The sequence below is a fragment of the Podarcis bocagei genome (genome assembly GCF_964188305.1).
Source record: "Podarcis bocagei genome assembly, chromosome: 4".
In the NCBI taxonomy this organism is placed as follows: domain Eukaryota; kingdom Metazoa; phylum Chordata; class Lepidosauria; order Squamata; family Lacertidae; genus Podarcis; species Podarcis bocagei.
The window spans coordinates 103,361,293-103,387,083 of NC_138128.1; the positions used below are offsets into that span (position 1 = coordinate 103,361,293).

General features: G+C 44.6%; 1 protein-coding gene across 1 annotated transcript in view; it reads left to right on the forward strand.

The window, feature by feature from the left end:
* Nucleotides 1-527: 527 nt before the first annotated feature.
* The window catches only part of FAR2 (fatty acyl-CoA reductase 2), a 108,837-nt gene continuing 83,573 nt past the window's right edge, over nt 528-25,791 (forward strand). Inside the window, exon 1 of the mRNA XM_081191039.1 lies at nt 528-719. The gene's annotated coding sequence lies outside the window, so the exon portion shown is untranslated. The remainder of the gene's footprint in view (nt 720-25,791) is intronic.

Here is a 25,791-nt window from a genome sequence, read left to right on the forward strand (position 1 = left end):
TCAGCAGTCTGCCTGCCTCAGCTGTGAGCAGAGCAGCAAGCATGTAATCTCAGTCAAACTGTTTGGAACCATATTCAGTAAAGATTTTATTCTTTAGAACTCTTTATTATTAATTTACGCTGCGCGTCAGAAACCTGCAGGTGCTCTACCTGGGCCAGGTCCACGCGGCCTGCAGGCCGGTCCTTCCGAGGGCTTCTCGCCCCCAGGAAGGGCGCCTGCCTGCCTGCCTGCCCTCGGCCCCTTCCCGCGTCCCGCTCGCTTCCTCGGGCTCCGCATTCCAAGGGCAGCGCCGCTGCTTCTCGCATCCTCCGCCAACAAGATGGAGCTTTCCTGGACGTTTCCTGTCAGCTTCGATTCTTGCGGGGGGGGGGGCAGGCAAAGCAAGCGGCTTTGATTCCGCGTTAATCCCGAGGTGCAAAAACGGTTATTGCGGCTCTGCAGAGCCATGAGCTGATTTCAGTGCCGCTGCTGAGCTGCAGCCGGGAGGAAGCGAGGCGGGAGGCGATCCGCTTCGTCCCTCCACAGCCGGCCTCTCGGTGCTGCTGCTGCTGGCCGAGCTCCGTCGAGAGGCGGCGAAAGAGCAAGCGAGGCGGGCGAGCCACGGCGCTGCCCGCTCCGGACGCCTGGACCGGGAGCAAGCGGAGCCATTTGCTTGCGGAAGACGCATCCCTCGCTGCGCGTCGGCCCGCGAGCGGGAAGGAGAAGCACCGCGCCCGCAGGTAAGCCTGGCCGCCGAAGGGAGGCCGGGCAGGTGGGAAAGGGCCCGGCGCGCGGCTGCAGGGGACGAAGAAGCGCCACACGCGGGGGTCTCGCGCTGGGCTCCGTCTGCTCCGGCGACCGGCGCGGCCTGGATCCGGGCAGCGACGCGCCGGCAGGCTGCGGAGCTGGGAGGGCGGGGCGGCTCAAGCCCGGATCCACGGTGAAGGTTTCTCCCTGGGGGCAGCCGGCTAGTCAATGTGCGGAGGAAGTAGGAAGCTGGGTTGGGTAGGTGGATGAGAGAGGGAGAGAGAGAGAGATTTGGTGGGCAAATATTGCAATTGCCTCAGGACATGCAGAAGTGAACACTATTGACCACAGCTGGCTGGCTGTCACATGCTCACTGGTGGGTGTTGGCTGAGTATTTCAGACATTCGCAAGGATTGTCAGTGTTCCCGTGTAAATGTAACGTTTTGTACATTCGTTGCAGTTGTGCGTATGGATGTGTACAGATTTCTTATAGTGACTATACTAGCATCTGGTGAATTTGCTCATATATGAATGCTGATAATCCCAGCTACATTTTGTGTATATCTGAAAACAGGTGACACTTCCCTATTTTTCAGACGTCCCCATGACATGGCAATCACACTGAGACAACATATATCTTAAATTTCCAGACATAAAATTTTACTGGAATTGTCAGCATTCACCATTCAACATTCACCAGATTTCAGAGATCTAATTTAATGATGCATGTAAAGTAGGAGAATTAGGGCATATGCTAGGCTCAATTAAGTGTTTCTAATAAGTTAACTTTCTAAAAAAGTTAAATGTGCTCATGTTCTCCAACTGAAATAAATGCAGAGGACCCATGGCTATATTGAATGCATGTAAGGATTTGTAATTTCTGTAGTATAGTTGTCAACAATAGCAGCAAAATTTTGAAAAGAAGATAATTGTAGCCCTTAACAGGATGTAACAGCATTCCAGACAAAGGGAAGTGCATTAGTCCGATCTGTTTCCGTGTATTCTTTAGCTGTTGTTCAAATTAGTCTTGAAAAAACGTTTGCCTGCTTCAGTTTATTTAACAGTATTAGTCCTTGGGTGTCCTTGTACAAAGATCCTTAGCTAGCAGTGCAATTCTATTTTTTGAGTTATTACTGCATTAAAATCACCCATCAAGATAAGAGATAGCAAAGAATATTGTCATGAGTGGTGGGGAAGAGGAAGTAGGCTGTATGTGAGATCCTTCTAACCCCTTTAGGATTAAAATATAAGCCTGTCTAGCTTCCTGTGTTGAGGTGATAGCCTGGGTGATGAGCCATCAAGGGAAGCAAAGCAGAGCAGGTGAGGAGAGGCTCTGTGTAATACAGGAATGGGTAGGGCCCTTTCCTCCTTGGAGATAGTTTGAAGGACAAAGCCTGAGTTGAGAGTTTGCAGTATTGTGACCTAGAGGAAAAGGCAGCAAGCTGGAGAAAGAGTCAGAGTGACATTCACAGCAATGTTTGATTTTTGTTTAAATTCAAGGCTGCAGCCATGGGAGAAACAAGACCCTTTTAGGATGTTGATGCTCTGAATCCCTCCATTGCAGGCTAAGGTTGTACATATGTGTAAATATACCATAGATAATAAAAACTCCACAGTCTCTGCCTCATTTCTGAAGGAAACACGATTCCTGAGCAAGCGCCTGGAACCCCTGAAATCTCACACTGTTCAGAGATTGTGGTGGTGCTCTACACTGGTGTTAGGAGTGGGATTTGTGTTTCCTGGAGGGGGGCCTGTGAGTGAGGGGTGCCAGAGTGGAGGGAGGAACAGCAATATTCCTGGAGCAGGTCAGGTTAATGATCCAGCAGCAGCAGCTACTGGAGCAGTGAGGCCAGATGTTTGACAAGATGCTCCTGCAGCAAAGCCAGCAACAGATGGAACAGCAGAACCAGTGGTTCAGTGAAATGAAGCAAATGCAAGCAGAGTGTGTGAGAAAACTCCTTGGAGAGAAAAGTGTGACTCCATGCGAGGTGGGAGCCTGGCCTGATGAGATGCAGTTGGTAAGCTGAAGAAAATGCCTTGTAGAAGGGCAAGTTGGCTGGAGCTGCTTTGGGCTCTGACATGTGCTCTGCCTCTGAGCTAAGACTTGTCAAAAAGGAAGCTGCTTTATATCAGGGCAGACCTTTTGGCTCAGTATTGTCTTGTACTAACTGGCAGCCGGTCTCCAGGGCGACAGGGCTCTTTCTCACCTCTATTTGAACATGCCAGAAATAGACCTTTGGTCCTTCTGCATGCAAAGCATGTGCAAACCACTGAGCTGTGGCCCTGTTACACTAAGCCTTGTCTTTTGGCCGGCTCTCTCTGGAGACAGCAGTTACTTTTCCCTCACCATCCAGAACTCCAGATTCCCTTTGTGTCTGTTTCTTGCTCCACTATAGCCTGTAAGATTTGAGAGGGTATTGTCTTGAGGCTTCGGACAAATTGGGCTTTTTAATATTTTTTGCTGATCTACATTAAGAGTAAATGAGCTTTTAAAAACCACTAAGGAGTCTTTACAATATAGCAAACTGGAGCTGCCAGTCAAGTAGTGTCCCATCTCAATTAGAAAAGTGTTGCATACTTTATTTGAGGGAACATTTCTAACCCCTCTTACTTGAAGAATACCAGCCTTTCAGAGCTAGGTAAATGTTAAGAAAAATGAGAAGAAAGCAGATGAAAAGTATATGTTTTAGCTATTTGGTGACTTTCTGGTTTCTGTTTGCTTGTTCCCACACTCTTGGTTAAAGATTTCTTCCTTTAGCTAGAAGTGTCTAGGATTGCCAGTTACCAAGATTAAATGTACAGTGGTACCCCGCAAGACGAACGCCTCGCGAGACGAAAAACTCGCAAAACGAAAGGTTTTTTCGTTTTCGAGTTGCCTCGCAAGACGAATTTCCCTATGGGCTTGCTTCGCAAAACGAAGCTTGCCCCGGGGACAGCGGGTCTTCTCTTTTGAAGCAAGGGGTGGCCGGGAGATCGCTTCTCCCCACCGCCCCTTGCTTCAAAAGAGGTCCGGGGGCAGCGGGAGCGCTTCCCGCTGCCCCCGGACCTCTTTTGAAGCAAGGGGCGGTGGGGAGAAGCGATCTCCCCGTGCTCCGAAGCCGGGCGGGGGGGTGGGAACACCTGCCCCAGCCGCCGGGCTTCGTAGCGCTGCTACGAAGCACCCCGTAGCGGGGTGGGGGGGTGGGAACACCTGCCCCAGCCACCCCGCTTCGGAACGCTGCTCCGAAGCGGGGTGGGGGGGCGGGAGCACCTGCCCCAGCCGCCGGGCTTCGTAGCGCTGCTGCGAAGCCGGGCGGGGGGGTGGGAACACCTGCCCCAGCCACCCCGCTTCGGAACGCTGCTCCGAAGCGGGGTGGGGGGGGCAGGAGCACCTGCCCCAGCCGCCGGGCTTCGTAGCGCTGCTGCGAAGCCGGGCGGGGGGGTGGGAACACCTGCCCCAGCCACCCCGCTTCGGAACGCTGCTCCGAAGCGGGGTGGGGGGGGCGGGAGCACCTGCCCCAGCCGCCGGGCTTCGTAGCGCTGCTGCGAAGCCGGGCGGGGGGGGGGCGGGAACACCTGCCCCAGCCGCCGGGCTTCGTAGCGCTGCTGCGAAGCCGGTCGGGGGGGTGGGAACACCTTCTGAAGGTGGGCGGGGGGCGAAAGTCTTTGTCCCCCCCTGCCTGCCTTCCCAGGGGCTTTTAAATCGCCCCGGACAGCGGAGAAGTCCTCCGCTGTCCGGGGTGATTTTAAAATGCCGCCCGCCAGCATTTTAAGATCGCCCGGACAGCGGAGAAGTCCTCTGCTGTCCCAGGGTTTTTTAAAATGCTGGGGGTGAGAAGAAAAGCCCTTGTCCCCCCCCCCCCAGCCTTCAGAAGAGGTCCGGGGACAGTCTGTAGGCAGTTTCCCTAGGAACGCATTAATTGATTTTCAATGCATTCCTATGGGAAACCGTGCATCGCAAGACGAAAAAAACCGCAAGACGAAGAGACTTGCGGAACGAATTAATTTCGTCTTGCGAGGCACCACTGTATATTTTTCACCTTCCTCCCTTAGATGCTTAGGTTGCTTTCCTTTCCCCATGCAAGTCAAGGTTATTAAATGACCTGCCTCCGTTCTTGGTAAATCATAACCGTGGCTTATGTAAATCCACCTCTTTTGTAAAGCCACTTATTTATTTTCATTTATTGATTTCAGCTCTTTTATGCCACTTAATTGCTGAAGTTTCTAGGTAGTGTACAAAAGATTGCATGAAGTTTTCTATTAATATAAACAGAAAATGTACATGGCCTATGTAAATCCACCTCTTTTGTAAAGCCACTTATTTACAGTGGTGCCCCGCATGACGAACGCCTCGCAAAACGAAAAACTCGCAAGACGAAAGAGTTTTCCGTTTTTGAGTCGTTCCGCAAGACGAATTTCCCTATGGGCTTGCTTCGCAAGAAGAAAGCCCATAGGGAAATCTCTGGGGACCTGTTTTAAATTGCTGGCGGTCGGGAGCAAAGACTTTCGCCCCCCGCCGGCCTTCAGAAGAGGTCCTGGACCTCTTCTGAAGGCCGGCGGGGGGCAAAAGTCTTTGCTCCCCCCGCCTGCCTTCCCGGGACAGCGGAGACTTCTCTGCTGTCCCGGGCGATCTAAAAATGCTGGCGGGCGAGAGCGAAGCGTTCGCTGCCGACCCCCAGCATTTTAAAATCTCCCCGGGACAGCGGAGGCTTCGCTCCCGCCCGCCAGCATTTTAAAATCGCCCCGGGACAGCAGGGGCTTTTAAAATGCTGGCGGGCGGCAGCAAAGCCCTCCTGTCCCCGGAGCTTGCGGGGCGGGAGGTGGGAAGAAGGGCTTTTCTTCCCACCGCCAGCCTTCAGAACAGCCTTCTGAAGGCTGGCAGTGGGAAGAAAAGCCCTTGTCCCCCCCCCCCCCCAGCCTTCAGAAGAGGTCGGGGGACAGACTGTCCCCGGACCTGGTCTGAAGGCGGTTTCCATAGGAACGCATTGATTGATTTTCAATGCATTCCTATGGGAAACCGTGCTTCGCAAGACGAAAAACTCGCAAGAAGAAAAAACTTGCAGAACGAATTAATTTCGTCTTGCGAGGCACCACTGTATTTAGTAAATCCACTTATTTTAATTTATTGATTTCAGCTTTTTTACGCCACTTAATTGCTGAAGTTTGTAGGTAGTATACAAAAAGATTGCATGAAGTTTTCTGTTAATAAAAACAGAAAATGTACCAGCTGAAATAGAAGGATCTTCATCATTGCTTATTGTTGATTGTTTCCCCTCCCAGTGTTGGTTTAAGTTTGTAATTTGGTTAAAAGGGAAAAATACTGAATATGGTAAAATAATAAAAATGTTGTTAGCTATTCCTTTCAGCTTTCTGTCTCCGGATTTGATAAGCACCCCCTTTAGACCCTCTGTTTGTATGGAAAGCGGGGAAATAGGTATGGTAAAAAGGAGGATTCCCTGGATGTGATTCTTAGATCCAGGATTGAGGCAAGTACTCTTTGGTGAGAGAGCCCCAGCAGAGATTTGAACTCACAAAAAATGCTGTGAAGTAAAGCATGGAAATATAGGCTGTTAGACATTTAAAATATCCCTGTCTAAGTTTCTTCCAAAGCTCCCCTCTTCCCATAGCATAGAAAGAGACCACACATTTGGTAAGTTAGAAATGGTTTACTTACAAATTCTTCAAAGGGCAGATTCATATGCTTTTCTATACAGCAGAAAGAAAAGACAGGCAATGCATCTTAGTTTAAAAAATGGTAACAGTTTCTAAATTATTTGTATAGAAACACAAAGATGACTTGCTGAAGCCACACAGTCTAAGCTTGGAGCATCCAGCACAGACATCCTTACTGGTCAGGTTCACATAGTGCAGACTGTTAGTATTTCATGTGTCTGATGCTGCAGATACGATTGGTGTAATTCACATGCCTGTCTGGGAAGACTGTGAAGAAGAAGAAGAAGAGTTTGGATTTGATATCCCACCTTTCACTCCCCTTCAGGAGTCTCAAAGCGGCTAACAATCTCCTTTCCCTTCCTCCCCCACAACAAACACTCTGTGAGGTGAGTGGGGCTGAGAGACTTCAGAGAAGTGTGACTGGCCCAAGGTCACCCAGCAGCTGCTTGTGGAGGAGCGGAGACACGAACCCGGTTCCCCAGATTACGTGACTACCGCTCTTAACCACTACACCACACTGGCTCACTGTGGGAACGGAAGACAGCCTTATCTCTCTTCCGTTGTCTGTACTGTTGGACTGTACTTTTGCTTTTACTTTGTTCTGTTTTCTCTCAGAGCTGATGAGAGAGGACGCCAGGATGCTTTGTCTGTACATAGTGTGTACATAAATACGTAGATTAGCTCTATGATGTCTCACGCTTCTTGCTGTGTAATACTAGAAGATTAGTGTGCATATATGTGGGATGTGAAACACAGAACAGTCAAGTACAACATCCCTAGAGTGGACATAAAAAGGGGGTGTCTGGACCAGCCAGTTGGATCTTCCTGTTTCCTCCTAGGCTGGGACAGACTTCCTCTACATGTGACCAGAGGTGGGCGTGACCTCACCTATGCAGGTATCAAAATACCTCAGCGGAGGCCGCCATCCTTCTCTGTGACTACATTCATCGAAGAAGCAACATCTGCCTAGCCTAAGATGCTCTCTTGGCTTCCAGCCAAGAGAGGACAAAGGAGCTATCTCCTTATGGGATAGTTTCCAGGTGTATATTACTTTTGTAACTTAAGTCTGCCTTTTGGGATCCATTTGTGAACAGAATGTGTGAGTGAACTCTTTTTATACTTTTATAGAAGACTGTGTTGGGTCTATATTTTTATGAGGGACTAAAGGGGAAATTACCAAACGAAACTTATTTTAGAGGCTTTAGTGAGCCTGAGCAAACACATCCACTGTGCAAGTTCAAAAAGGGGAATTTTACTCTGCTAAATTGTAGAACTTGTTAACACAAGTTGGAAAGGATATAATCAAACAATATATCCTCTCCTGCATCCCTGAACAATCCCACAATATACCATCTGGTATATGTCACTGGGTGCAATGGAGAAGAAGGGAAATGCCTTTTCCAGAGCTGCGCATACTGGAGGACACTCGGACAGTGGGGGCTGCAGGAGCACCCCAGGGCGTTTTCCAGCGTGTTGATCGCGATCGACTGGTCAATCACCGGATGGATTTTGGTTGATCGCACTATGTCCAGGCAGGCTTTGCTCCTCCCTCACAGCTGGGGCTCAGCTGTGGGAGGGAGGGAACTGCACCTCCACTTTCGCCATCCCGTGAGCTCCAGAACACGGGCCTCTCTCTTCGCTCTACTAAGGAAGCCACCCTTGGCTGGGCAGCCCTCACTGGGTGTTGCATGGCCATGCTAATGCGGCTGGGAGAGGGTGCAGCGGTCCCCAAAGGAAAGTGGGGTGCAGGGTTGTGAGGCTGGATAAAAGGAGAGCCCCTTTCCTTCCTCCTCCATACAGACCAGCCTGTGGCTTAATCAGCTGTAGCCTCTGTTTGGGCATTACGTGGAAGAAGGCGATGGAATCGACCGCAAATCCATGCTAAGGAAAGAAAGGGGTTTTTCCTGGTCACCAACAATCCCTTACACCTCACCCCTAAAGTGAAGAAGTTGAAGAAGGACAATGGGAGAGTGTTCCAGTTTTTGATACTGGATAGTAAATCACAGCTTGCTTGAAGTCGGACATGCCTGATAGTGGATGAAAAAAAGAACAAATAGTTTGGTAACTCTTCCTCCAAAGGTGAGGGTCAGTGGTCTAGCTAAGCCTTGCAGGACAGTTTTCTTTTTGGTCTTAACCCCTACATGCATTAATTAGAGTTAAGCTTATTGGTTATATGAGGCTGATTTATCCCACACCCAGTGCATATTATCTGTCAAGCAAATATTCACAAGCTACATCTTTTTGTTGCTGTGAGTTGGCATTATTTTTTGGTGGTGGTGCTTTGTGTGTGTGTGTCATGCAAAACTTAAAAACATAAAACTTAAAAAACAAAACAAAATGAAAGGATAATTAATAAAATCAAAGTTGGAGACAATATAATAAGCAATCTTAAGGAAATTGCAAATAGCTTCATGGAATTTTATAAAGAACTGGATTATGCTGTATTATTTTACTGTTGTTAGCCACTCTGAGCCCGGCTTTGGCTGGGGAGGGCAGGATATAAATAATTTTTTATTATTAATTATTATTATTATTATTATTAAAGAAGGAAGAGAAACACCTGAAGAGATAAAAGAATACCTGGATCACAATAACTTACCAAAATTTTCTATTGACCAAACTAAAATATTGAATGCTCCCATCACAGCCCTAGAAGTCCAACGAGCAATAAAGAAATCTAAACTAGGAAAAACACCTGGACTAGATGGCCTACTGGCAATTTATTATAAAAAATTAGAAGAGGTGTTATTTGAGTCATTAAAGACTACAATGAATATTTTAAAATGGTAAATTACCATTTAATGGATGAAAAGTTATATAAGCCTGATTCCAAAACAGAGAACAGATTTAACATTGGTTTCCAATTACAGGCCAATATCACTCTTAAATAATGATTATAAATTATATGCTAATATCCTTTCTGAAAGAATGAAGACCATCCTCCAAACCATTATTCACAAAGACCAAGCTGGCTTTCTCCCTGGCCGCTTAATGCAGAACAACATTGGAAACATCATAAACTTGCTGGAATATTTCGAGACACGATTTGATAAGCCAGCTATATTTATGTCGGTAGATGCGAAGAAAGTGTTCAATAATATTTCTTGGAGATTTATGACAACCATGATACAACAAATGGAATTTGGGGATTTATTTTGTAAAGGAATTCAGGCTATCTATACAAAACAAAAGGCAAGAAAAATCATATAACTGAGGAATATGAAATAAGGGACCAGACAGGGCTGTCCTCTCTCTCTGTTAATATTCATATTAGTGATAGAAGTTTTAAATAAGAAAATAAGAGAGGGGAAAAATATTAAAGGTATAACATTGGGAAATAAAATATACAAACTAAGGGCATTTGCAGATGATCTTATTATCACAACTGAAAACCCAAAAGAGGGCCTCAATAAAACTTTGGAAATAATTAACAATTATGGGAAAGTAGTGGGGTTTAAATTAAACAGTGACAAAACAAAACTTTTGGCTAAGAACCTTACCGCCCAAGAGAAAAAAGAAATTGAAAGGTCAATACACTTGAATTTTGCCAAAAAATAAAATACCTTGGAATCTGGTTAACACCGAAAAATATTAACCTCTATCAAGATAACTATATCATGACATGGTCCGAAGTCAAAGGAAATAAGGAGATCTGGAGTAGATTGAAATTGTCATTTTGGGGATCGGCTAATAAAATGAATGCCAAAGATGCTCTTTCTTTTTCAAACCATTCCAGTCATAGGGGGACAGGCTGCATTATAAAGCGGCAGAGGGAAATATCTAAATTCCTCTGGCAAGGACAAAGACCTAGAATAAAACATACACTGCCTATTGACATTAAAGGGGGGGGGGGGATTTGGTCTGCCCGATTTAAAACTTTACTATGAAGCAGCCTGTCTCTTTTGGATTAATATTTACTTAAGAACACAGATGTATTGGATTTGGAAGGACATGACAACCGCTTCGGTTGGCATGCATATTTAAATTATGATAAGACCAAAATACATAAAGGCTTTATAAACCATATAGTAAGAAATGTGTTGTGTCAGGTTTGGGCAAAATATAAAGGCTTGTTGGAACCCCAAACCCCAAGATGGATATCTCCTTTGTTAAAGGTTGTTAAGAAGAAGAATATAAAATGAAGCTGGTTGACGTATAACTCTTTATTAATAGAGGAAGGTAATCAATTAAAGCTTAAGAACTATGATGAAATCAAAGATCAGCTCTCGGGATGGCTACAGTATCACCAACTCTTTGAGACATTTAAACAAGACAAAAAATCCGGTTTCGCCACTGAGCCCTCTAAACATTTGTCTCGAACAAATGTTGGTGGTGCGGGAAAGTGAAGGAAATATGTATCATATGTGGTGGACATGCAGGAAAATTAAAGAGTTTTGGAATCTCATTTATGATAAGATGAAAAAGATCTTTAAATTAACATTCTTTAAAAAAACCCCAGAAGCTTTCTTGCTTGGAATTTTAGGCAGAGAGATACCGAAAAATGTAAAAGAAATTTTCCTATACGCAACAGCCGCCACCCAAATGTTAATTGCAATGAACTGGAAAGGGGGAAAGGTTCCAACACTAGCAAAATGGCAGAATAAATTACTAGAATATGCAGAAATGGCACAATTGACTGAGAGGTAATACAAAACAATCATTTATTCAAAAATGGGATATGTTTGAGAGATATTTACAAAACCACAACGGCGGTATGACATCTATGGCAGCGTTTGAATGACCCCTGTGTAAATTAATAATAAAGAAATACGGAAAATCCGTACAATATTTTGTAAGAAAGTATTAGAAAATATAGAAAGATTAAGGTAATAATTATAAGTACATTCGATATCAGAATTGTTAAATACATCGGGAGTTGATGGGAAGTCTATTACATTTCTAAGAACGTAGGACGAAAGAGACTGTATAAGAATGAATCAACCTATATTTGCAAGTTTGTATAAGATTACTTACACAAGATTGGTTTTTTATTTATTTAAGATTGTTTTTGTTTTTATGTATTTCAATAAAGAATTATGATGTTGGGAAGAAAGAAAAGCAAAAAGCCTGCAATGAGTCAACACCAAGTCCTAGGTGTGACAGGTGGAGAATGTTTTTGAACCTAACAGCTGCTTTCTGTCACAGAGTACCTTCCAGACACTGTACAACAGTGACAAAGAAGGGCAAAAGGGGTGGAACAGGGGATGTGAAGTTTGCATTTGAATAGTAGACAGCACTTCAGCCACACTAAAGTCAGGGAGTTTCTACACATGAACCACATTTCTTCATCCTCACACTCAAGAGGCATTATTACAGTTCAAAGACACAATCCAACAAAGCAAAGGCATTCAAGGAAGGTGCAAACCAGAGCCAGTGACAGGTGTGACTTGAAGAGAATCCCAAGGGCTGGGTAGAGTGGTCTATATTTGGCCCCTAGGCCCAAGGATACCTATCCTAAACTGTGGCGCCCTCCCAATTACCCATGCTGATCACTAGAAACACCACATAAACCCATTTTTGTTTCTGTGCCTTAATAGGTAATAAATGTACTTCTGATTGGCCGCCCATTCTGGTGGACGAGAGCTCTTTCGCTTGAAAGGGCATCAGTGCTTTGAAGGTGGGGGAAACCGCTAGAATGATGCGGTACCCCATAAATAACCTCGGATTGAGCGTTCCGAGGAGCTAGTGTTCCTGCTGGTGCCTGGAGCGACTCCCCCGCTCCCCGGTAAACTTTTGAAAAGAGCTCCAAGAGCGAGTGGGGTTGGAGACGGAGGCACCTGGGAATAGACTCGCTTCCTTCATCGCACAAAGCTCCAAGTCTGGCGATTGTGAGTGGCCAATTCCTCCAAATAACTTCGATTGGAAAAGAGTGATAAAAAATAACAATTCGGATATCTATTCGGAAAGGATAGGGATTTAAAAATGGAGGTCAATCCCTTCCTCTGATTAAAAGAGAAAACAGCCACAGTAGCCGAAGCCGCAATCTATAAAATACGACTTTTAAAAGACTTTTAAGTTAACCTTTGGATTCCCCCTTCTAGCAGGGGGAAGGGGGGGACCTACTTTTCTGATTTTCTTAATCCCTGCAGAAGACAGTTTGGATTTATGAGGTTTGGAATTGCCCAAGAAAGATGTTAAATTATTTTTGTATGCCACAACGGCCGCCTGAATATTACTTGCTAAAAATTGGAAAACACAAGAACTACCAACAGTGGAAGATTGGCAGACGAAGATGATGGGCTTTTCGGAGCTGGCTGACCCGACTGGAAGAATCCGCGACCAGAAAGAAGAAGAGTTTCAAGAGGACAGGAGGAAATTTACTGACTATTTGAATAAATATTGTAATATAAAAAATTATAAATTACTTGAAAGAAACAAATAGACCTAGGATTAAACTAAGTTATAATTAAATAAATGGGATTTAGAATATTAAGAAAAGTGAATAAGATGGACTATAATTGGAAATTGTTTTAGTTTAATAATGATATTGGAAAGCTGTTACTTTTAACTACAAGGAAACTCAGAAGGGAGGGACTAGAGGAAGTCAACCAAGATGTTTAAAAGGTTGGATTTGTAAAGAATTAAGGTTGTTGTTATTGTTTATCTGTTTATTGTTCCTTTTTTCTTCTTTCGGTCATTGATGTATTTTTCTCCCCCCCCCCCCCGTTTTTGTGTGTCATTCTGCTTTGTGGTTTTTGTTATAATTGTGGAAAATCTAATAAATTTTTATATATAAATAAGGTAATAAATGTAAGCACCCTGAATAGAGTCGGGAACACATTGGCAACCAGTGTAGCTAATGTAAAGTGCTTGTTGCATGTGTTCAACTGCTGCCTCATTAGCACTTTTTGTATTAGCTGCAATTCACAGATGGTTTTCAAGGGTGGATCCACATATAGCACATTACAATATAGTCTAAACTGGAGGCTACCAGAGGATGAGGGGCCTTGGCCTGGCTATCTCTGTTCAGAAGTGGCTACAGTTGGTGCACCACCTGATGCTGCACATAGGTGTCTCTAGCCATTGAGGCCACAATGATAGTTCAGGGAGTGCTCTCCAGCTGTGCACCTGCTCCTTCTGGGGGACACCAGCCCTGCCAAAAGAGGCAATTGTGTCAACTGCTGGACATGAGGGATCAAGTTATAATAGCTGGAATAGGAACACAAGCAAACATATTCCTAACAAACATTTTTTCTTCTTTTTATTTTTCTTTTAACCACACTTTTTATAAATGAAATTCTTCTAATAAAATATTTTTAAAATAAAATATTAATATATATGACTCAGTTTAGTAACAGCATTCAAGAAGCAGAGTAAATCAGACTAGTATAGCCCTAGCATCATGAGGGGACAGGGAATGCTAACACTTGCAGGGGAGAGGTGAGGATCCACACACCAATCCTACTCATTGCACGGCAACAATCTGAAAGGGGATGGTAAGCATGTCTAGTTCAAGGCATTTTGAAGCCTCCTGGTGACTGGAAGCCCTTCTTCCGACATTTCTGGTAAGATGGGAAGGTTGGGGTGGAGTGTCCCCACAACTCCTACTTGGGTTGGCATTCATTTTGTTCATTTGGGCCCAGTTCTCCAATCTGTTAAGGTCATTCTGCACCACAGTCATTAAGTGCAGAACCTTACGTTTGTCCCTATTGAAATTCATTTGCTGTTAAGGTCATTTTTAATTCTGATTCTGGCTTCTGTGTCATTAGCTACCCCTCCCAGTTTGGTGTTATCTGCAAATTGGATGAGCATTTCCTCAATTCCTTCATCCAAATCATTTCTAAAGATGTTGCACAACAACAGACCCAGGACAGAACTCTGTGGCACCCAGTTGCCATTTTCTTACAGGGTAATTAAGAACCATTAATGAGTACTCTTTGTGTTATGTACTGAAGTTCTCACCCTGGGCCAGCAGGGGGATACTGTAGATAGTTATGCAAATGAAGGATCGAAAGTGACGTTCAGTGATTGGATAGTTTGTATGCAAATGAAGGATCGAAAGTGACGTTCAGTGATTGGCTAGTTACAGAAAATGGTTACTGTTGCATTCTAGTGGAGCTCTATATAAGCAGGCTGACTGAGCTGAGTTCAGTTCTGTTCCAGCTTACAAATAAAGAGTTGCTTTGGAAGAATCGCTGTGTCGTCTGATATGTTCGCCCACAACTTAACACTTTGGGTTCAGTCAACCAGCTACAAATCCACCTAACAGTTACCTCATCCAGGCCATATCTTACCTGCTTCTCCACAAGAAAATCATAGGGCAGCCCAACCCCTCCCTTGTTGTTGTTGTTGTTTAGTCGTTTAGTCGTGTCCGACTCTTCGTGACCCCATGGACCAGAGCACGCCAGGCACTTCTGTCCTCCACTGCCTCCCGCAGTTTGATCAAACTCATGCTGGTAGCTTCAAGAACACCATCCAACCATCTCATTCTCTGTCGTCCCCTTCTCCTTGTGCCCTCCATCTTTCCCAACATCAGGGTCTTTTCCAGGGAGTCTTCTCTTCTCATGAGGTGGCCAAAGTATTGGAGCCTCAGCTTCACGATCTGTCCTTCCAGTGAGCGCTCAGGGCTGATTTCCTTCAGAATGGAGAGGTTTGATCTTCTTGCAGTCCATGGGACTCTCAAGAGTCCCCTCCAGCACCATAATTCAAAAGCATCAATTCTTCGGCGATCAGCCTTCTTTATGGTCCAACTCTCACTTCCATACATCACTACTGGGAAAACCATGGCTTTTACTATACGGACCTTTGTTGGCAAGGTGATGTCTCTGCTTTTTAAGATGTTGTCTAAGTTTGCCATCGCCTTTCTCCCAAGGAGCAGGCGTCTTTTAATTTCGTGACTGCTGTCACCATCTGCACTGATCATGGAGCCCAAGAAAGTAAAATCTCTCACTGCCTCCATTTCTTCCCCTTCTATTTGCCAGGAGGTGATGGGCCCAGTGGCCATGATCTTCGTTTTTTTGATGTTGAGCTTCAGACCATATTTTGCGCTCTCCTCTTTCACCCTCATTAAAAGGTTCTTTAATTCCTCTTCACTTTCTGCCATCAAGGTTGTGTCATCTGCATATCTGAGGTTGTTGATATTTCTTCCGGCAATCTTAATTCCGGCTTGGGATTCATCCAGCCCAGCCTTTCGCATGATGAATTCTGCATATAAGTTAAATAAGCAGGGAGACAACATACAGCCTTGCCGTACTCCTTTCCCAATTTGGAACCAATCAGTTGTTCCATATCCAGTTCTAACTGTAGCTTCTTGTCCCACATAGAGATTTCTCAGGAGACAGATGAGGTGATCAGGCACTCCCATTTCTTTAAGAACTTGCCATAGTTTGCTGTGGTCAACACAGTCAAAGGCTTTTGCATAGTCAATGAAGCAGAAGTAGATGTCTTTCTGGAACTCTCTAGCTTTCTCCATAATCCAGCGCATGTTTGCAATTTGGTCTCTGGTTCCTCTGCCTCTTCTAAATCCAGCTTGCACTTCTGGGAGTTCTCGGTCCACATACTGCTTGAGCCTTCCTTGTAGAATTTTAAGCATAACCTTGCTAGCATGTGAAATGAGTGAAATTGTGCGGTAGTTGGAGCATTCTTTGGCACTGCCTTTCTTTGGGATTGGGATGTAGACTGATCTTCTCCAATCCTCTGGCCACTGCTGAGTTTTCCAAACTTGCTGGCATATTGAGTGTAGCACTTTAACAGCATCATCTTTTAAAATTTTAAACAGTTCAGCTGGAATACCATCACTTCCACTGGCCTTGTTATTTGCAGTTCTTTCTAAGGCCCATTTGACTTCACTCTCCAGGATGTCTGGCTCAAGGTCAGCAACCACACTACCTGGGGTGTACGAGACATCCATATCTTTCTGGTATAATTCCTCTGTGTATTCTTGCCACCTCTTCTTGATGTCTTCTGCTTCAGTTAGGTCTTTACCACTTTTGTCCTTTATTATGGTAATCTTTGTACGAAATGTTCCTTTCATATTTCCAATTTTCTTGAACAGATCTCTGGTTCTTCCCATTCTGTTGCTTTCCTCTATTTCTTTGCATTGCTCGTTTAAGAAGGCCTTCTTGTCTCTCCTTGCTATTCTTTGGAAATCTACATTCAATTTCCTGTATCTTTCACTATCTCCCTCGCATTTTGCTTGCCTTCTCTCCCCCGCTATTTGTAAGGCCTCGTTGGACAGCCACTTTGCTTTCTTGCATTTCTTTTTCATTGGGATGGTTTTAGTTGCTGCCTCCTGTATAATGTTGCGAGCCTCCACCCATAGTTCTTCAGGCACTCTGTCCAGCAAATCTAAATCCTTAAACCTGTTCCTCACTTCCACTGTGTATTCATAAGGGATTTGGTTTAGATTGTATCTTACCTGTCCAGTGGTTTTTCCTGCTTTCTTCAGTTTAAGCTTGAATTTTACTATAAGAAGCTGATGATCTGAGCCACAGTCAGCTCCAGGTCTTGTTTTTGCTGACTGTATAGAGCCTCTCCATCTTTGGCTGCAGAGAATATAATCAATCTGATTTCAATGTTGCCCATCTGGGGATGTCCATGTGTAGAGTCGTCTCTTGTGTTGTTGGAAAAGCGTGTTTGTGATGACCAGCTTGTTCTCTTGACAGAACTCTATTAGCCTTTGCCCTGCTTCGTTTTGATCTCCAAGGCCAAACTTGCCAGTTGTTCCTTTTATCTCTTGATTCCCTACTTTAGCATTCCAATCCCCTATAATGAGCAGAACATCCTTCTTTGATGTCACTTCTATAAGGTCTTGTAAGTCTTCATAGAATTGGTCAATTTCAGTTTCTTCAGCACCAGTAGTTGGTGCATAAACTTGGATTACTGTGATGTTAAAAGGTCTGCCTTGGATTCGTATCGAGATCATTCTATCATTTTTGAGACTGCATCCCAGTACAGCTTTCGCCACTCTTTTGTTGACTATGAGGACCACTCCATTTCTTTTACGGGTTTCTTGCCCACAGTAGTAGATATGATAGTCATCCGAACTGAATTCGCCCATTCCCGTCCATTTTAGCTCACTAATGCCCAGGATGTCAATATTTATTCTTGCCATCTCATTTTTGACCACATCCAACTTACCCAGGTTCATGGTTCTTACATTCCAGGTTCCTATGCAATATTTTTCTTTACAACATTGGACTTTCCTTTCACTTCCATGCATATCCACAACTGAGCGTCCTTTCGGCTTTGGCCCAGCCGCTTCATCAGCTCTGGATCTACTTGTACTTGTCCTCCGCTCTTCCGCAGTAGCATGTTGGACACCTTCCGACCTGAGGGGCTCATCTTCCAGCGTCATAACTTTTATATGTCTGTTGTCTTTGTCCATGGAGTTTTCTTGGCAGGGATACTGGAGTGGCTTGCCGGTTCCTACTCCAGGTGGATCACGTTTGGTCAAAACTCTCCACTATGACCTGTTCATCTTGGGTGCCCTGCTCGGCATAGTTCATAGCTTCTCTGAGTTCTTCAAGCCCCTTTGCCACGGCAAGGCAGTGATCCATGAAGGGGCCCCCTCCCTTAGCATTCTTCTATACCCAAGTGGCCTTCATGTATTCTTTGCAGCATATCTTCCTGTAAAACCTTGGGTACAGTATGGTACCCTTGAGCAATATTTAGAATATTTAGAATATGGGCTTAGAACTTGCTGGTTTGGACAACTCATCCCCATTTCTGCATTTACCTTCTGTGGGGTTTCATCCTGACCTAGGCAAATGCTGACCACATCTTTTCTGAAGTCGTTATCAGTCTTTTGATCAGGTTCACATGCATTATGTCAGTGTCAGGTACTGGTGCCTCTGTTCTTTCACAATCTGTTGACATGGTATCTGCTATCAGCAGTCCTTTCCCAGGCTTGTAGGCTACAGTTGTAGACGAAAAAAAATGCAACTGGTGGAGGGGTGTCTGATAATCCTTGAAGTGTGATGGAAACTAGTGGTTTGTGATCTGTTTCTTCCAAAATGGGGCCCCCATCAATAAAGACATGGAGCTTTCTGCATCCATAGACTCATGCCCTGGCTTCTTTTTCTGTTGGTGCATATTGACATTCAGTCTTGGTGAGTTCCTAAGGTGCATAAGGTTCCCACAACTCCCCACATTGCTGCTATAAAACAGCATCTATTTCATTCTTAGAGGCATATGTGGAGAACTCTGTTGCTCTCTTGCCCCTTCACCTTTATCAACAGCATCTATGTCATTCTTAGAGGCATGTGTGGAGAACTCTGTTGCTCTCTTGCCCCTTCACCTTTATCAGCAGCAGAGAATTGAAACTGCATTTAGTCAAAAGCCATCTCAACATGAGGGGAAAATATGGGGGCACATTTCCAGGAAGTCTATGAAAAGCTTTGTGCATCATAATGGATAGGTGCTGCACAACAACCATCATTGTGGTCTGCATATCAATATCATATAATTGCCTGGAAATCTCTGCCCTGGCCCAGTCATAGCCCCTTGCAATTAGAGGGGCTGGTGAAAAGCCTAATGCTGAAAATAGTGAACACACCATGACTTCCCAAGAGTTATTCCCTATTTCATATGCCAATAGAACCAAAGCGAAAACCATCTTAAAGACTATCTTTGGCCCATAATAGATGACTGCCTTCTGTACCAGCATTCTCACTGGGAGGCAAGCTGTCACTAATTGCACAGCCCTGCAGTGTAGTTCACCATTGTACCCCTAGAGCAGGTTGGAGGGCTGTGCTGAAAAACAATAACTTATAGGAGCCCTGCAATGTAAACCCCTGTGAATGTTGCCAATCAAGGGTGCTTTGTACTCTCCCCAATCCTCCATACCTCTCAAGTTTCAGAAAAGGTCAGTATGCTTAAATTACACTCTCAGAGCTCCTCTCAAGCCATATCCAGATTTAATTGAATATAGAAACTTCCTTTGACTTGCATGAAGGCTGATTTTTCAAAAACTAAAACCCAAGGGTCTCCTGTTTTTGATGCTGTTTTTTTTTTAACTTTGTCAGGCTCAGATAACAAGCGCACCAAGGATGCACTGCAATATTTTGTTGTGAGACCAGTTTTTTACATTGCTTTTAGGCAGATCTAATGTTCCCAGTTTCACTAGAAACTTGGGTGAATGCTGCTGTCTTGAGCATTACCTTCACGTGTAGCCCCCCACAAATCCCTCCCTTCCTTCCATGGTTTGCATTAATCATAGTGTAGCACTGTATCTTCACTGGCACTAATACTGGGCTGTGTATGTGTCAGGTGAAGCCCCTTGCATTTCAAAGGTATGTATGAGAGGACCGTTCTTGCCACCATACCTGCAAGACATGTGCCTCTGGTCACAGGCAGTGTCCCCTTTCTCATGGTTGCTGTTATGTACTGAGTTGAATAGGATCCAAACTGCAGCGGTCTGATTGGTCCTAGAACAATAGGCTCCAAAATGCAGCAGTCTGATTGGTCCTAGAACAATAGGATTCACAATGCAGCAGTCTGATTGGTCCTAGAACAATGCAGCAGTATGATTGGTCGGCAGGAGCCACCCAATCCAGCTCCAGAAAGAAGTGAATCCACAACCTGATTGGCCTACAGGAGAATTCCGGAATTAGCCAATCACATGCAGCCCATTGTGTAAATAATATATATAAAGCAGATACTTTGAGGGGACTTCCATTCCCTCCTCACCACTATGAGCTGAATAAAGAGCATGAAATCCACTCTCGACTCTGAGTATATTTCACTGGCGACGAGGATGGGATCCCGCTGAGCTGACCGCTACACACAGCACCGCAGCACCACCACCTGCTGCACCGCTGCCTCGCACTGTGTATCCAGGCTTCAGCTCCGGGACCCAAGGAACTCAGAATGGCAACCAACAGCAGCTTCTCGCCGTTCAACCCAGCATCCGTAGACTGGGAAGCGTATGTCTCCCGTTTCACCTTATTCCTAGAAGCCAAAGGGGTCACCGATGAGGAAGATGCCAAGAGAGGGCAATATTCTTCAGCGTCTGCAGAGAGGAGACGTTTGAAATCTCCCGGGCTCTCCTTGCACCTGAAGACGTCGCTACTGTTCCATACAAAACAATATTGGAACGGCTGAAGGGGCACTTTTCTCCACAGCCCTCAGTGGTGGCTCGTCAAAATGCCTTCTACGCAAAGCGGCAAGCCCCTGGGGAAACCATAACTGGGTTTGTGACCGCTCTCCGCCAAGCCGCCCGGTTCTGCAACTTCTCAGACAGAAAGGGTTCACCCAGGCAACCCAGCCAGGTGTGGCGGCGATTTACACACGAGCAACCCCTAGAACCATTACAATTACAATTACATTACAATTACAATTACATTACAAGAGCCAGTGTGGTGTAGTGGTTAAGAGCGGTAGTCTTGTAATCTGGGGAACCAGGTTCGCGTCTCTGCTCCTCCACATGCAGCTGCTGGGTGACCTTGGGCCAGTCACACTTCTTTGAAGTCTCTCAGCCCCACTCACCTCACAGAGTGTTTGTTGTGGGGGAGGAAGGGAAAGGAGAATGTTAGCCGCTTTGAGACTCCTAAAAGGGAGTGAAAGGCGGGATATCAAATCCAAACTCTTCTTCTTCTCTTCTTCTTACTTTTTGGATTTTTTATCAACTCTTTTTCATTAATTCTTATCTGTTTAGTTAGCTCTTGGATATTATTGTCTTTTATCTTCTTCAGCCTAGCCATTTGTTGTATTCCAAGACCCCTCATATACGCTTTACTTGCATCCCAAACTACATTTATATCTGTATTTTGTTTCCCATTTATCTCGAAAAATTCCGCTAACTTGATTTTTGCTTGTGTCACCCATTGGTCGTCTCTCCATATCTCATCGTTCATCCTCCACCTTCCCTTAAAGGTAAAATTCTTATTTTCTGCTTTCTGCAAATTTTACTTTTAAGCCATGTTTTAGGGTTACCTCCTTCATCCCCTTCTTTGCTTTAGACTCTGGGTTTTATTTTAGATTTTCAAAAAAAAATTATTAGTTTTCCAAATTTATAACAAACAGATAGAAAAAGGAAAATCAAAAAACAAACCAACAAACATTAATTATAGTAGTTCCACTTTTGTTAACATTGTTAGGATACTTCCTCGAATCCCCCTGGCTGAGTTTCCATATAAATCATTGTAACAGTTTTCCAAAACTATTTTCACATAAAATTTACTTGGTCAATTAACTTCTTTCTTTCTTTTCATTTTTAACTTTAACATAGTATTTTACACATCACATTTTCAAATCCTAGGCCTATTTGGTACTTGCAAGTAATTCTATTTATATTATCTTAACATATTTAGCTAGATAGTCTTTGAATTTCTTTCACTCCTCTTGATGCTGCTCCTTCCTCTGGTCACGGACTCTTCTGGTCAGGTCAGCTAGCTCCCCAAAATCCATCATCTTTATCTGCTATTCCTCCACTGTTGGTACTTCTTGTAATTTCCAGTTTTTCGCCAGCAAAATTCTAGCTGCAGTTGTGGCATACAAAAACAATCTAACATCTTTTTTGGGCAATTACAAACCTATTATTCCAAGTAGAAAGGCTTCTGGTTTCTTAATAAATGTATATTTCAACATTTTTTTCAATTCATTGTATATCTTTTCCTAGACCTTGGGACAGGTCCACCACATATGATAAAAGGTACCTTCTTTTTCTTTACATTTCCAACATAGATTATCAGTCTTGTGGTAAATCTTTGCTAATTTTACAGGGGTTAAGTACCATCTATACATCATTTTCATGACATTTTAACACCGTGCATGCAGTGAACTCCACAACCTTTCCCAGTCTTCAAATATTATATTATGTCCAACATCTCTTGCCCAATCTATCATCACAGATTTAACTTGTTCATCCTTTGTGTGCCACTCCAACAATAAATTGTACATTTTAGACAAATTTTTAACTTTAGAATCTAGCAACTCCATTTCCAATTTGGATGCAAAACCATTTTTAAATCTAATTTATACAATTTGTTAATCTGATGGTAATGTAACCAATTTATTTTATCTTTGATTTGGTCAAATAGTCTTAATTCAAATCCTTCTTTATCTTCCAGTAATAGATCTGAATATCTCAACCAATTAGTCTCCATACTGGACTTTTTCTGAGCCTTTGCCTCCATTGGCAAAAGCCATCTGGGTGTTTTTCTTTCTAAGAGATCTTTGTATTTTATCCAAACGTTCTTTTTAAAACCATTATGGGCCTTTATATTGTCATACCATAGATACGCATGCCATCCAAACACATTGTCAAATCCCTCCAAGTCAAGAACATCTTCATTATCTAGTTGTATCCATTCCTTAACCCAGCAAAGGGCTGTGGCTTCAAAATATACCTTCAATTCTGGCAGGGAAAATCCCCCTCTTTCTTTTGAATCTGTTAATAATTCATATTTAATTCTGGGTCCCCCCCCCCCGCCAGATAAATCTAGGCAAAGCTTTCTGCCATTCTTTAAAACATGTCACATTATCAATGATTGGTATGGCTTGAAACAAAAACAACATCTTTGGCAAGACATTCATCTTAACCACCAATATCTGGCCCATTAGTGATAATTTTAAATTTGACCAAGTCTCAAGATCTTGCTTGATTTCATTTCATAATTTCTCATAGTTATCTTTATATAAGTTCAGATTTTTTTGTCGACAAATTTACACCCAGATATTTAACTTTTTCACTAAAACTAGGCCTGTTTTTTCTTGCAGCAATTTCCTTTCCTCATTGTCCAAATTTTTCTCTAATACTTTGCTTTTGCTCTTATTTAACTTAAATCCTGCTACCTGTCTGAACTCCTGTATCACTAGGTTGCTCAGGTTCTTGAGGCATCTCATATAAAGAGTAAGCACCACTGCTCTCCCTCTCACTCTGCCACTTGGAAGAGGGGCCTAGGGGGTTCGTGCCACCTTTCTTTGTTGTTCTGCCACCAATCTTTGCCATTGTTGACTTAAGGCTCCAGTGATTTGATCTATTTTTGTCTTTAGAACAGCATTTTGTTGAAGCAGCAACTGTACCTGGCCTTCTTCAGCTCCTGTTTGCTTCTGAGCTCTGTCTGCGGCCCCTCCTTCGGCTCCTGTCGACATGATTAATTGCTCCTCCGGCAATTATAGTGATAGAGTGTGAGCTAGCTGTCAAGTACAGGAGTTCCCTTCTCCCTCCTGGTAGCTCACCGATAAGAAAGTGCACCTGGTATATTTATAGTCTTTTTATTACAGTATCATGTTGTGAACACAGATTGGCCTCCCTCTGCCAGGATCGGAGTAGCTCACTCTGACTCCTCCCCTCCCCTTTCAGCAAGCAGCGTGCCAACAGGAAGTCCTGCCTCCCCCGCATCTCTTTTGTTCTCTGACAAGCTTGTACCTCCAAGATTGGGGAAAGGGAGGGGGTCCCCCCCCACTCTCTATTGATGTCTCACCCAGTTGCTTCCTTCCTTCTGGTTCCCTAGCAACAATCTCAAAGCTGAGCAGCTCTATGTCTCCCTGTCTCTCTGCTTCTGGAGACGCTGACAGTGAGGGGGTGTGTGTGTGAATAGTCCCCCTCTTCTGTTAGAAGCTGATCTCCCTGCCCTCCCCAATCCTCATCTTCAGAGTATTATCGGACATTATAGCAAGAATTATTAGGCTTTTAAAAGGGGGCATTGTTTATTTTCCCCAAAGACAAGCTGCTGATCTGCTGGGATTGATTAATAAAAGTTTCCACTGTCCTGCTTCTTTTGAAACTTCAGGCTATATGCAGCTGAAAATGGAAAGTGGCCTTTTGCATGCTTTTCTTTTTAAATGCCACTGAACTGCAAATAGACCTCCAAGAATCAAGTGGAGGAGGTTGTGAATTATGCTCCAAGCATGTTATTTAATGCTGCAATGTTACTGAATGGTGCAACTGACCAAGAAAACCTAATGAAAGACCAGCCACAAGGCAAGTCCTCCATTTTATGGGGAAATAACAGACTTTATGTGGCAACTAAAATGGATGGTTGCTGTTTGTTGGAAAATATTCGTGTAATATTTGGAAAATAAATGTGAGCAAGTGAAAACGCTAACAGGATTAATTTAAATTAAGATAATATAAAAGGAGGGGGGAGTAGATAGTTGAAATAGAATATTCAGTATGTTTTGGAAGTATAAAGGAACCATGGATGTAGAAGAAGGGAAATCACTGAATGTAATTGTCAGGGGTTTAGGAGCAGAGGCACGGGCAAGGGAGGAAACAGAGAGCGAAGGGGAGGAGGCAGAAGAAAAGATGAGTGATGACGACGACCCGAGATCCCCTAGTCTTTCCAGTGAATCAGAGGATTCACAGAAAGGAGCACCAGTGGCCAGGGCAAGGGGGGCACCCCAGGAAGATAGAGCCAGAAGGGACTCAGGGGGGAGCAGCTGGAAATCGGGACCAGCGTCACCGCCAGGAAGCAGGGAAGAGGAAGGGAGCCAGGGGGGAAGCGCTGGCAGCTCACCACAGGAGGGAGGGCATGAGTCAGGAGTGGCCACACCTCCATCGGGGAGCGAAGAAACGGTTAAGAGGAAGGTGGAAGGTTGGGCGCGCGCGCCAAGTTCAAATGCAGAGGAAGGCGGCGCAGTAAGCAGCCCCGAAAGGGAACCAGGTCCTAAAGCCCGGCGCAAGGAGGCAGGAGGGTCCGGGTCAGCGTCAGAAGAATCCCGGAAGGAGGAGGCCCCGGGGGGTAGAGGGACCCAGAGGAGGACAGTCAGGCGGAAAAGGTGGAGCAAGGCTAGGATATTAAGTTGGTGCTCACGGGGCGGAGACTCAGACGGAGCTTCGCCGATCTAGCTACTAGACGTAGAGTTTGCGCGCAGCAGCGTGAGAATGGAAACTGTAATTCAATAAAGACTTTTACTTAATGATCGCTGGCTAGCGTGATCCTCTGTGAGCTAGGATCTTCAAGCAGCTCTGACAGTAAGCTCCGTCTCCTCATTGTGGGCATCTACAGCCTCGAGGAGGGGAGAGAAACAGGTGCCTACTAGCGAGCTCACGAACGGCAGACGACATGACGGCTGAGCAGCAGATAGAGGACCTCAGAAAAGCAGTGGCACAACTGAACGCCGAGGTTCTCGCATCCAGGAAGAGAGAGGAGGAGGCAGCTGCCGCCTGCAGGGATCTCCAGGTCAGGTTAGACGTGCTGACAAAGCAGACACCCCGGCAGGAGGGAATTGGGTTGGCGAGACGGGCAGGCGGGCTAGTCTCTCACTTCGATGGGAACCTGCAACAGTATCCCAACTTTAGAGCCGACGTACTGTGCGCACTGCAACTGCTGCATAAAGACTTTAGAGATGAACAAGAGAGAGTGGGGTTCATCATGTCCCATCTGCATGGGGATGCGAAAGCATGGCTACGCAATTTATGGAGAGATAAGGATCCGGCGCTCCAGAATGCGGATGCCTTTATTAAAGCGATGGATGGGTGCTTTTTATCAAGTATTGACGTGGATCTTGCACGGAAGGAGGTGCATG